Source organism: Solea senegalensis, linkage group LG6 (genome assembly GCF_019176455.1).
Source record: "Solea senegalensis isolate Sse05_10M linkage group LG6, IFAPA_SoseM_1, whole genome shotgun sequence".
Lineage (NCBI taxonomy): Eukaryota > Metazoa > Chordata > Actinopteri > Pleuronectiformes > Soleidae > Solea > Solea senegalensis.
In genome coordinates this window covers 26,580,997-26,594,721 of record NC_058026.1, presented here as the reverse complement: position 1 = coordinate 26,594,721, position 13,725 = coordinate 26,580,997, and the positions used below count along the sequence as shown (strand labels likewise).

Below are 13,725 nucleotides of genomic sequence, written 5' to 3'. Positions count from 1 at the left end.
TCCTCTTTTATCCATGTAAATAGTTCAAATATGTCCCACTATTCATTGCCCTGTTTCGCTAAACAAATGGCTGAAAGTAGTTTGTTTTTAAAACTTTAATGAAGTGATAAGACTCAAAAACAGATATAACTCAAGCAAAATGAGTAACACATAATTGTTGTAAGTTCATTAATAAAAAAAAAAAGAGAATAATGGGGAAAAGATAATTAAAAAAATTAAATAACTAAGACATAATAAAAATACATAGCCTTGAAATAAATAATAGAACATGAATAATTTAAAGATAAGACAACCAAGTTACATTGTGAATTGTCATCATCCATTCGTGGGTCCCCGCAGAATGCGTGCCTCCCCAGATCCCCTTGATTGAGGTGGTGGGGGGTATTCAGTCGTGCCTCCCTTTGTTGACATGCAAGAGAAGAAGTAGAGTTAAAAACAGACAATAAACAATTATTATAATCACACAAAACCATAACATTTCCAACGTAAGGGGCTGTTAGTGTTAATGTATGTGGATATGACCCTTGTCCCTCTTTGTAGTTCAGGAGTATTCACGTTGTGAGCAAACAGAAAGCAGAAAGGAATAGCGTCTTTTGAACGGCAAGTTCAGCTTCAAAGCTCTGCCAGATGGTTCTCTTGACAACACTGCAGGTACTTGTATTATCGAAGATGTGAATTGAGTTGCCATATGTCATGTCTGAAATACCACATGCTGGCCAAGCACACAGCTGATGCAGAGAGCCCCTCCCCCCCGTCCAAGGCAGCTGGGCAATCTACAAGCCACACACTTTCAAAAGCAACGGCTAAATGGGCGGCTACAGCTCGGGGGCCCATTAAACATTGACGAGGATGAGGGTCATCTTCAAATCATTCACGTCTAATGATGGCCCAAATTCCTTTCGACAGCCGCCAGTCTTACCATGATACACAACTTGTATGAAGACAAGAAAGTTAAATAAGAAGAGGTGTTGAGACCGAGCAGCAGTTCATGATGTCACCAATAAGAAATTGGAATCCCATTTTGAAGAAAAAAAAAAAACAATTCCCAAATTTCAGGTCCAAAAACATAGATTGAACTTTTTTAACACAAGTCTGTTCCCCAACAAAATTCGAAGTTCCTCAACACGCAGCTCGAAGTATCTTGAATGCTCCAAATTCCTAAACGTAGTCCAAAGTCCCTTCAATGCCGTTCAAAGTTCCTCAGCACAGTTCCCTAGTTCCCACAGTTGCAAAGCCCTAATTCCATGGCAACAGCCTGTGCCGCTCCGATGTGCCACCGCCAACTCCTGTTAGAGTTCCAGTTCCATCACACAGCACGTCATTTTGACTCACAGGTCACAATGCATATAAATAGGTGGTTCCTGACATAGCTGTAAAAATCAAGCTCACCTGAGGAAGAGCAACACCAGATTGAAATGCGGTGTTCTCAATCAAATTTTGTGGCATGGAGTAAGTAAGGGTGTGGGGCTGTACCTCCTTTTTGCACAAAGTCAGCACACTGACCACTGACAGTGTGGGATTGAATCTGCCAGACAGCTCCCGTTCAACCTTACATCACACATAGCCTCCATCAAGCACTCACTGTTTCTCTACTGAACAGCCCATTTGACAGCACAGCGGCAACATGCAGAAAGGTAGTGGGGCATTTCATGCAGGGCCCAGCAAAATGCGGTAGAGCTCAAACAGCAGAAAATTGCACATCATCTCAAGAAAGAGTCACTCACACAGGGCATGTCAATGAGATGGAACAGGTCCCTGGAGATGGTGGAGCGTATTCTGGAAAATCAAAAACCACTGAGAGATGCACTGGCCCTACATGCAACCAACGTCACTGTGGCAACGACAGCCCGGCTGGATAATATGAAGAAGTTTGGAGACGGTGAGGACTGCAGGTGAGTTACTGATACTCTCAACTGTACTTTGTAGATTTATAAAAATTGGGTCTGTTTCAGGAGTGGTGAGTGTGTGCGTGAGTGTGGATGTGTGCATGTTTACAAATCAACAAATTGCTTGTATACCTCAAAAATGACAACACGCCACTGTACACAACAGTAGCTCCAAATATGGTTGTAATATTTTCATATAATTATAATGTGATTCAAACAAGCAGTAGCATGAATTGTTTGTAATTGTTTTGTGATTTGTCATAACATTTGTACTGATATCAATTTAATCACAGCATTGTTTGTTTACTATGGAAGTGGAAGTGAAGCCTTTGCTTCTGCTTCTACTTCTAAGGAATTGAACGACACTGCACATACAAAATAGTCTATTCTGAATGAACGCTGGATGCATGTGTACGCACACCACATATGCATATGTTCCCCGGGGGGGGAACATATTCAAAACCACCGCATTCAAAACCACCTCTGTATGTGGTTTGAATCACCTTTGGAAATCGGATCTCATGTATTTTTAGCTGGATAGCTATAGCTAGATAGCTAGATATGATCTGGATATGCTTAAACATCCGATTTTGGCTTCAATCTGAACAAGGCCAAAGAGAAGTGTAGCCTAATCTTAAATCCAAAGACGTACAACTACAGTATAAAAGCATGGAGTAGACACACCTCCAAGATAGTGGAGGGCGATAGAAAGCACATACAAAATAAATGGAAAACCCATTAAAATATGAATGTGAACTCAAACCAGGAGGATTAAATAAATAAATAAATAAATAAATAAATGATTGAATAAAAACAGATTTATTTAGATGACAAAGGTAACCAAGAGAGATAACTTACAGATACTGAATCATGTCATGCTTGTGTGATACTAATTAGAGTAATTGATCCATAAAGAAAAAAAATATGGCTTCTTAAAAACTTCTTAACTGACTTTAAATGAGTCAAATTAAATTGTCCTTGGAATCCAATGGAACATTTGAAAAATATTATTCTTATATTATAATCATGGAGTTATGGAAATGGAATGGAATAAATATGGAATAAATTGAAGTGGCTTAACACTGAAACAGGCTTAACAGTATTACTGAAGAGCAGCGTTCATGTGATTTGAATGTTGTTGAGGATGAATTAAATGTTTCCTAATTTGTTTTGGCTGATCTGATTGTGATATTTTTAAGAATGAGATTTATGCCTTAGCCTTGGATTTGTAGAGAATGTGTGGTTATTAATAAAGATAGGATTGTGTCCACTTTAATGACAGCTTTTTTCCTCATGGAGAATTGTGAATGTGTTATTGTTAGATGGTATGTGGTTGTCTTTGTATCTTTTTTGTGTGTGTCTAATAAGCCCTTATGGGTTGGACACTATTGAGTGTATGACACTTCAATAAACTAATCAATCATCAATGGGGAAATGGAGATGGAAAGAAGGAGAAGAACGAGCAAATCTATTTGAGAGTTTTCTCATTTTAATAATTTCAGGAATGAAGTTGTTTCATATTTGCTTGATTATATATAATCATAATCATATATATAGTGTATAAATACACAGCTAGATCAACAATCTGTAAGGAAATATATGTCATATGTGTATAAGTGGACTGTCCAGGTTTTACCTGCTTAATATTCTCCACAGTGCACTAACAAGTGTGTACTTCCAGGTACCAACAATAGTTTCTCTGCAGTCTCAGCACAGGTCCATCTGTGATAATGATGTCCACTGAAAGCCTCTGATCCTCGCGGTGGATGGCAGAGTTTCACTTCACTGGGTGGATTGTTGCTAAACCCTTTCATTCTGCTCTTGGTGGTATAACCAGTTTGCAAACACAGATATTGTGATAGGTGTTTCTCAGCACAAAAGCAATTACCGCGGTTTTGTTTTTCATTTTCTGTGACTGAGAAAACGAGGATGAGGGCGGTCATGAATACGTGTGTCTTCTTCGTGGCTTTATTGAATTCTATCAGTGCCCAGGTCATTTGGCTCCCAAGGCTCTTTCAGTCATTTGCACCTCTGTCGCTTTAAAACACTCGAGGAATCCTGAAGCTGTCAATCATCTTTGTATTGACATGATGTCATGATCCACAGACAGACTAACATATAGTTAACATGCTGTTATACTGCCTGTCATTTTTTAATTGAGAATTGAGTTAAAAATACATTGAAAAAAAAACATGCTTTGATTAAAGCTGCAGTGTGTAACAGAAACCACACACACTCATATTATTTTAGGGACATTTACAAACTTGTAAATTACAGCAATGTCTTATTTTTATGTTTCAAACCAAACATAGTCAGTTCATTGAATCTCTAACAGAATCTCTTTGAATCAATACTTTTTCAGGATAAATGCTCTCATTACAGTATGAAATTGTTTTGTGTTTGTGAAGATAAGCAAATAATAATTAACAATAAAAAACAGTTTAAAACAGTAAAAAAAAATCTGATGTTGAAATAATCTATTTGGCCAAATACTGATACTGATGGGTCAGTTTTGGCTCTAATAGGAGGACAAGTTCACCTGGTGTAAGACCCAGGGTCAAATATCAGATAGTAAGAAAATAATTGAATGCCATCATGACTCCAAGGGTTTATTGGCAGATATTGAATAAACTATAATATGTATGTTGGCTATGACCCATGGGCTTTCTGCAGTTTGAAGCAAAGAACAGCTCAGGCCCATATAAACCATACCAAGTCCTGTTTGTCACAATCTCAGCATGAGAAAAACAAAGTCCTTTAACTCTTAGTCACGATTCCTGGAGTGGCAACACCACTTTATTGGGTGGATTATGATAGAATTAGGTCCAGATCACTATTCACCAGAATCAGAATGAACGAAAACTTTTCATCTAATCTTTGTTTTCTCTGCAATTACCTTTGAAACTGATACATCCCATTAACCACAGTGTTTTGTGCTAATCATCAAGTTATTTTGGGAGGTTGTACAAGGAGGAACTGGGGCCACGTCCTCACTTCACTGTGCGATACAACCACTGACTTTCTCTGGATGCATCTTTAGAGGCGATGTCAACTAATGCACTGCAGCTACAGTGCGGTAGGTGCTGCGTGTTGCTTTGAATGAGCTTTTAATTAGGCCTGTTTGAAGTTGAAAATATCTGTAGATGAAAGAGGCATATAGAGCCAATGAGAGGCATATGAGTCAGAACAGTTTTAACAATGGAAGCCCGAGAAAGCCTCATAATCACAACCACATTATGTTTAATCTTCATGAAGAAAAAGATCATTTAATTGCAATGCTGTGATTTCATGTGGTGGCGGATGCTCCCTGTGAGTGGAGTTTGAATGAATGCAGCCATCAGCTTCACTCTTCACTTAAAGGTATTAAATTAAAGGGCCAGTTTAGATTTCCTGAAGTGTAGTGACACATCTTACGTGACTAACTCAAAAAGAGACAAAGTTTTTACATAATCGGCACGGACTGCAGCTGTGTCTCAATCCATGGGCTAGATCCTCAGAAGTGTGCATTCATTGTATCATAGTGCCCCAACATGGGCTGTCGTTGACTAGCTGCAGTCTCCAGTTGACCTGTCCTGACTGCCAAAACATTGCTAGATCCAGTCCAGATGCTTACACATCTGATTTGGACTGCGGTCTAAACAAGGCCTTGGCACAGAGACTAAACCCACTAGTGAGGCAGGTGAACCACATCGGGGCAGGACAGACAATCACAGTGGACTCTATTAAACTGTGTCTCTGAATTAACACCAGACAGCCATCAGCGTGTAATGACTGGGCTGTGCCGCCCTCCTTTATGGGCAGTACTCAGTACTCTTTAATCCTACAGTAGGTTATGCTTCAGGATTGTTTTGTACAGTACAGTAGTTAAGGCGAGTGGTGGTGGCGTTACACTTGCTTCCGCTCTATTGTTTTGCAGAGTCAGCCGTGTTGTAGGTGTGCTCATCCCCTTGTGGAGCTGAAGTGTGCTCCCTGCACTGTGGGTGAACACAGGCTGATCCTTGTGTGTTTTAAATTTCCACATGAAGCTTAGTATTTGGAGTATTTTTGCTCTCTGTTCACTTGGCAGGTAACTGGTCCAGCCTGTGAATCACAGTGCGGCGCTCATGTCCAAATCTCAAAAACTGCTGTTTTGTCTCCGTCTTTTTATTGTTTGAATCCAAAATTTATTTTGCCAAGTTATATGAAGACAGTTTGCTTGTGTTAGTTTGAATGAACTTAATTCATTTAGGTTTTACCAACTGAAGTTCGTCAACCATTTTCCTTTTTCTGTGGGGTCATTTTCTCCTTGCTGGTTTACTGGCTGTTGTTCTGCCTTCATGGGTTTTTGACTGATGGTTTACTTTCATGAATCATCCAAGAAATATATTCATTGCCAGGTGTGAACAGTTGATATGATTTCTCACCTTTAACCACCTGGTCTTAAGAGTCTAAAAACACTGGGAATTGACTTTTTAGCAAATGGAAATACATTTAATAAAGTCATATAAGTACATTATTTTCAGACATTTTTTCTTTTGATTTGACAGTATTTCCTGGAATGTGATATTGTTTTAATTGTTTTTTAAAAAAAAGTAATACCTTATTCATACTAAATGTGACACTGTCCTACATGTTTTAAGACCATGGTTTTCATAGCCCTGACGAGAGAGAAAAACATGTAACACAGTGTCCTCTCGTCCTCTTGGTGAAAGCTTATTCAGTCACTCTCTATAAATGTCACCCTTTCTCAGATTTGCCTCCAGGAACACACTGTGACTTCCCCAGAAACACTAACAGTAGCTATTTTATGTTGTTGTGCGCTGCTTTATTTTACATGAGGGAGGACAGAATGGGTGATAATACAGTAATGAGTATGCCGCTCTTTACTTTATGATGCACAGAAATGATAAAAATGGCTCTAATAATTAACCTTCCTCCAGTGTTGACTCTAATCTGTCCCATTTTACAACTTCCCTAAATCAAAGCTATTGTGTTTTTCACCTTCTTACCTCAGCACATCACAATATCCTCCACACTAAGCATCTGAATAAATGAAGTTGCTGATCACAGATGTTATTGAATTTTGAGTGGTTTATTCAGCAAAGTCACAACTTTGGTTATTCTGGTTAAAATTGACCATCGGAAATGAGTGTGTATGACCATGTTATGTCCATCCAACAGTTATATACTGTACATGTACTTGATCACAGTAAACAGCAATAAGAAATAAGCTAAATATTCTTACATTGATTTAAATCCTCTTTTTTAAGAACAATAATCTGCCAATTGAGTAAGTAAATGTTGCTGTGCTAATAATAATTAAAAATAGTGTAACATTCTAGTCTTATGTTCCGTTTCCTGTTTTATTTTGAAATAATTACCATTGCCTCTGTGATTACTTGCCCCGCCCTGATATGTTTCACCTGTTTATCGTTATCCCTCCACCTGTGTATTTAGCCTGCATGTTTCTTGTATCTGTTGCCAGTTGGTCTTATCTTGGCGTCACCGTTAAGTGTCATTGACTGTATTTAAGTTCAGTTACTAGTAGTCACATCCAGTGTTCAGTCTAATAACTGGTTTGTAAATGTAGCCTATTTCAGACTGTGTTCAATAAAGTTGTTTTTAACCCAAGCTAAGACATTTCTCACAGACTCTTATAGAAACTCACAGAATTTATGGTGCGAAAAGATGAAAATCCACCTGTCCATAAGCTTAAATAAACAAAATACAAATACTGCAGTTTGTCTAAAATCTAATTGTCATGGTTTTAGTGGGGAGTTTACATGCTCTCCCCATGGGCTCTCCAGTTTCCTCCCACAGTCCAAAATCATGCAGAGGTTAATGGGACACTCCAAATTGACCGTAGGTGTGAGTGTGAATGGTTGTTTGTCTCTGTGTGTTGGCCCTGTATCCCGCCTTTCACCCTATGTCATCTGGGATTGGCCCCAGCAGCCCCATGACACTCATGTGAAGGATAATGTGATAGATGATGGATGGATAAATGGACTTGCCACTTAAATGTTGGTCTTGCATTTTCTCTCTTCATGTATGCTGTTGTCTTCTATAAACAGTCTTGCTGCTCTGATCTCTTACAGGGCGACAGTACCCAGAGGTGGATAGTAACGCGCTACTCCGTTTACTCCGTTCCCAAATCCCAGAGTCTCATGCTGATGGCTCCTTGGGCAAGACACTTAACCCCACGTTGCTCCTGACAGTTGTGTCAGCAGGTAATGAAAGATGAGTGATAGAAAATGTGCTGCACATAGATGTATGGAAGTGTGAATGGCAGGGCGAAGCCCTATGAGTGGTCATCAAGACTAGAAAAGTGAAATACTCACCATGGTGACCACTGAGTCCCAAAGTTAAGCCTCTCTTTTATGTCCTCTCCCTTTATTTGATTTAGTTTTATATGACCCCACATATAAAACTTAGTTTATCCCTCCATAGTAACACGTGTTAGCCACAGGTATGAACAAAATGTGGTGATGATTTATTCTTTTTGAGTTATTAAATGTTATTGGTCAATTGAACTGTGTAGCTGAATAGGTTGCTCCGCCCACACCTTACACGGAGCCGTGAGCGGGGGTTACCGGCAATGATTGACAGGCGGAGCGGCGTACAAATACGGCCAGGATGAGATAGTGCGCCCCCTATGCTTCCGCTGAGTGACATCCGGTTTGTGTGGCTGCGTTTGGTGCGGCTAATTGTTTGGCGTCGCGCCGCGCCTCTGTGTCCTGTCTCGGCTAATACCAGGTAGGTGTCTGTGCACTTCCCTTGCTTGTAAACATCCGTACAGCACGGCACACATAGCGAGTACTGTTTCGCCCTCTTGCAGCGCAACTGGTGCGGCTGCGGGCTTGGAGGGCAGAGCGCTCTGCCTCGGTGACGGTGTACTATCTCCCGCTGAGGCTGCACCTCTGTTCGCCAGCTGTGCCCGGGGTTTTGTGTCCGGATAGGAGCTGCTGTTCTGGTTGCGACTGTTTTTAGCTTAGGATTGTGTCGCCTCAAGTGTGGGTGAAGCCACCTGCTGATAACGTGGCGTTGTACGGCCGTTACTCTGCTCCTGGCCCCTTTTGTAACTGCGGTCAAGTGAGCCGTCATTCGTCTTCGCGTGGTCAAGTGAGCCGTCATTCGTTGTTTAAGTGCGCCCGTGCAGTCGAACTTACGGTGAATGCTGGGAGTCGGCTGAGAATCAGCGCTAGTTTGATACCGGCGCGATCACTTCCGGTTTTCAAAATAAGACGTTACTAATACAAGGGCAATCAATCATGCTGATTTTAAGACATTGGGTCACATTGTCCAGAAGCTGTTGAACTAAATAGTGATAAATAGTGATAGTGATGGCGGCGCTGTGATAGTGATGGCGGCGCGAGCGGTCGCAGCGGCCCCTTCAGGGATCAGCGAGTATGAAAGTTTTGGAAGTTTTGTCGAGCCCAGACGTTCAGCTGGCAAAAGTTACAACCGAGAGATCTTACTAAACATCAAGGTAAAGAACGCTGCAAGAATCGAGGCGCTTGGTTGCGTTTTCGAAACATTACGCCAGCACGGAATATTATCGGACACTACGCCGGCAACCACCCGAGTGAGGAGGAAGCGTAAGCGGTGCGAGCGTAAACAAAAGAGGGGAAAGCGAGCCGGAATCCATGCTAGGCTAAAAGCTAACCCCTTCAGATCAGCAGTACCGTCGCTCCTTCTCTCCAATGTCCGCTCCCTCGACAACAAGCTGGATGAGCTACGTCTTCTGAGAGAAACCAACAGAGAGTGGAGAGACTGCTGTGTGTTTGCTTTCACGGAGACATGGCTACAGAACACCCCAGCCACGGCCATTCAGCTGGAGGGGACGACATTGTTCCGGGCCGACAGAGATGCAGCGAGCTCCGGTAAGAGTCGAGGTGGGGGCTTATGCATCTACATCAACAAGGACTGGTGTGTTAATGCCACGTTAGCCACAAAACACTGCTCTCCGCTGGCGGAGTTCCTCATTGTGAAATGTCGGCCATTCTACCTGCCGAGGGAATTCACTAACGTGATCATAGCAGTTGTTTACATAGCCCCAGGCGCAAATGCTAAAGCTAACGCTAACGAGGCACTCGGGGAGCTACACGACGCCATCAGTGAGCTTCTGACCAAACACCCAGACAGCTTTGTTGTGGTCGCAGGGGACTTCAACCACACAAGTTTAAAGAAGGTGCTCCCAAAGTTCAAGCAAATTGTGGACTTTAAAACCAGAGGAGAGAACATTCTGGACTTGGTGTATACAAATACCCCAGACGCATACAAGGCCACACCACGCCCTCACCTCGGCCGTTCGGACCACCTTTCTGTAATGCTGGTGCCCTCCTACAAACCCCTACTAAAGCGAAGCAGACCAGTGAAAATACAAACCAGAACATGGCCAGAGGGCGCAGTTTCGGCACTTAAGGACTGCTTTGCATGTACGGACTGGGGGGTATTCAAGACAGGAGCCTCCCAGGGAGTGCATATTGACATTCATGAGTATGCTGAGGTGGTAACCGGCTACTTCGCTAAGTGCACAGAGGATGTTACTGTACTGAAGACTTTCACTGCACGTGGCAACCACAAACCATGGATGACTTCAGAGGTGCGCTCGCTACTGACAGCCCGTGATGCAGCCTTCAGGACGGGGGACAAGACTGCCCTCCGTTCAGCTAGGTCTGCGCTCTCCAAAGGGATCAAGGCAGCGAAGCGTACCTACGCTGAAGGAATCCAGGGTCACCTCTGTGACACAGGGAACACCAGACGGATGTGGCAGGGGGTCCAAGCGCTGACGGATTACAAGTCCAAACAGGCGGTCGACGACGACGACGCTTCTCTACCAGACAGGCTCAACAACTTCTTTGCACGTTTTGAAGCACCACACCCTACAACCAGAGGGGGGCACGGCCCTTCTCCAACTGCTGTGGGGCCAGCACTCATCATCAGTGCAGCAGACACACGAAAAACCCTCATGAGGGTCAACCCACGGAAAGCGGCAGGCCCAGATAACATCCCGGGACGTGTGCTCAGAGACTGCGCTGAAGAGCTGGCAGAGGTACTGACTGACATTTTCAACATCTCCCTCAGCCAGGCCATCGTCCCCAGGTGCTTCAAAACATCCACCATTGTACCTGTTGCGAAGAAAGCAGTTGTATCCTGTCTAAACGACTACCGTCCCATCGCACTGACATCTACTGTGATGAAGTGCTTCGAAAGGCTCGTCAAATCACACATCACAGCCAGCCTCCCTGAAACACTTGATCCATACCAGTTTGCCTATCGTCCTAACCGCTCCACAGAGGACGCAATATCCACCACCTTGCACTCCGTCGTCACTCATCTGGACCACAGAGACACGTACGCCAGAGTCCTGTACATTGACTTCAGCTCAGCCTTTAATACGATTGTCCCCCAGAGACTAATGGAGAAACTTCTTCTTCTTGGCCTTAACACCGCCACGTGTCTCTGGATCCTGGACTTTCTGACTGAGAGACCACAGACGGTCCGTGTTGGAAAAAACATCTCCAGTTCCATCACACTGAGCACTGGATCCCCCCAAGGCTGTGTGCTCAGCCCACTGCTGTTCACACTGCTGACACATGACTGTGCACCCAGACACGAGGGGAACCAGATCTTCAAGTTTGCGGACGACACCACCGTGGTGGGACTCGTCCACGGAAGTCAGGAAGCTATGTACAGGGACGAAGTGCAACACCTGGAGGACTGGTGCAGGGTAAACAATCTGCTGCTCAACGTGGACAAAACGAAGGAGATGATCATCGACTTCCGGAAGTCACAAACAGAGCACGCCCCCCTCAGCATCAGCGGCCGTACAGTGGAGAGAGTGGAGAACATCAAGTTCCTAGGTGTGCAGATCTCGCAGGACCTAAGCTGGAATAAGAACACCTCTTATATCACAAAACGGGCCCAGCAGAGACTATACTTCCTGAGGAAGCTGAAACAAACCTCTCTCCCACCCAGCATCCTCACGACCTTCTACAGAGGTGTAGTTGAGAGCGTCCTGACATACTGCATCTCCACATGGTATTCCAGCTGCAGTATGTCAGACAAAAAAGCCCTGCAGAGGATCATCAGGGGGGCGGAGAGGGTCATCGGAGTTTCCCTCCCCTCTATCGAAGAACTATTCCAGTCCCGCTGCAAGAAGAGGGCACTGACCATCGTCAATGACCTCCTACACCCTCTCAACAAACTCTTTGAACTGCTGCCATCAGGCAAACGCTTCCGGAGCATAAAAGGCAGAACCAACAGACTGATCAACAGCTTTATTCCACAAGCTGTCAGAATGCTGAACTGCTGATATGAATCTGGACGACAATCATTATTGCACCTTAATCTGCTCTGCTCTATTTCTCTCCAGCCTTGTTTTTCATATTTTTACATAGCATTTCACTTGGCACTTTAACTGTACTGTGATGTTTACATTGATCTCTACACTGACAATTGCTGCTTAACGTCTTAGGGAAGTGTGAATGTGCGTGAGCGAGGTGTAAATGTGTATTTAAATATTTAAATCTTTGGATCCCTGGGAAACGCTCTCTCTTTTTGTTGCACTACTTGTTGTATGTACAGCTTAATGACAATAAAAGTGATTTGATTTGATTTTTGATAAATATTTTCCCTAATTTATTTATATTTTTACTGTACAATAACAACACATTGGCTCATAAGTTCTGACATTGGTTGACACAATTGATCTCAGGAGCATGCTGACTACTACCTCACTCATTATCAAACATTTTTACTGTATCATTTTTGAGAAATTAATACTCAAAGTTGTCTCTTTTTTTCTCAGAAAAAGGCAGAAAACTCAATTTTTACTGTACAATAAAATCACTTTTGCCCATAAGTTCTGACAATGGTTGGTACAGTTGACTTCAGGAGCATGCTGACTACTACCTCACTCATTATCAAACATTTTTACTGTATCATTTGTGAGAAATTAAGCATCAAAGTCATCTCTTTTTTACTCAGAATAAGGCCCAAAACTCAATTTTTACTGTACAATAAAACCACTTTGGCCCATAAGTTCTGACAATGGTTGGTACAGTTGACCTCAGGAGCATGCTGGCTACTACCTCACTCATTATCAAACAGAGTAGCCACTCGGCCTCACTTCACTGTTGGCCGAGTCCACTGTTTTAATCACTCCAGCAGGCACTACCATTTAATAGAGTTTATTATTTTCCAGTGTTTATTTTCCTTGATTATAGTATTTGTTTTGTCTTTTCTTTCTGGACTTCTTTGTTGTGTTATTTCATATTTATTAGTTGTTTCTGTTATAAGATTACTTTTGGATGTAGATTAAGATGTGTTATATTTGTTGTGTTGTGATTTAGGTGTTTGGGTTTTGGCTGTTTGTTTGTTTGTGTGTATGCACTTAACCAGTATTATTTTTGAGTAATTTGTTTCCTTTTTCTCTTTTGTTGAACAGGTGCTGTGGGTCGACGCATGTGGTGTGGTGGTATCTTTTCACAAGTCCGTGTTTGGTGTGTTGTGTCAGGAGTGGTGTTGTGTTGGATTCTCCCTGTTTGATTTTTCTGCCGCTGTGGTAAGCCCCAGTCCTGTTCTTATAATTGTTTACTATTTGTGCCTTTGGAAACATTTTTGTTGTGATTAATTTATATTTAATTGAATAAAAGAAATGATATGTTGCAACATAGAACCCGCTCTCTGTGTGTCAATGAACCTGTGTTGCACGTTTCTATTTTGTTATCTCATCTTATAATTCCTGGGGGTGAAATTCCCCCAGGTGGCATTGTCGCTGGTCTCCTCCCCTTGGTCCTGCCACAAATGCGAACACTGAATTAAAGGGGGTTCAAGGAACATTGAGCTAGGGTTAAAA

At 42.6% G+C, this 13,725-nt stretch overlaps 1 long non-coding RNA gene across 1 annotated transcript; it reads left to right on the top strand.

Annotated features, from left to right (window-relative positions):
• Positions 1-224: 224 nt before the first annotated feature.
• Positions 225-13,520, top strand: LOC122771709. The gene is made up of 3 exons (XR_006360640.1): positions 225-1,892; positions 7,961-8,092; positions 13,315-13,520. It is a non-coding gene; the product is annotated as an uncharacterized LOC122771709 (long non-coding RNA).
• The last annotated feature ends 205 nt before the right edge of the window (positions 13,521-13,725 follow it).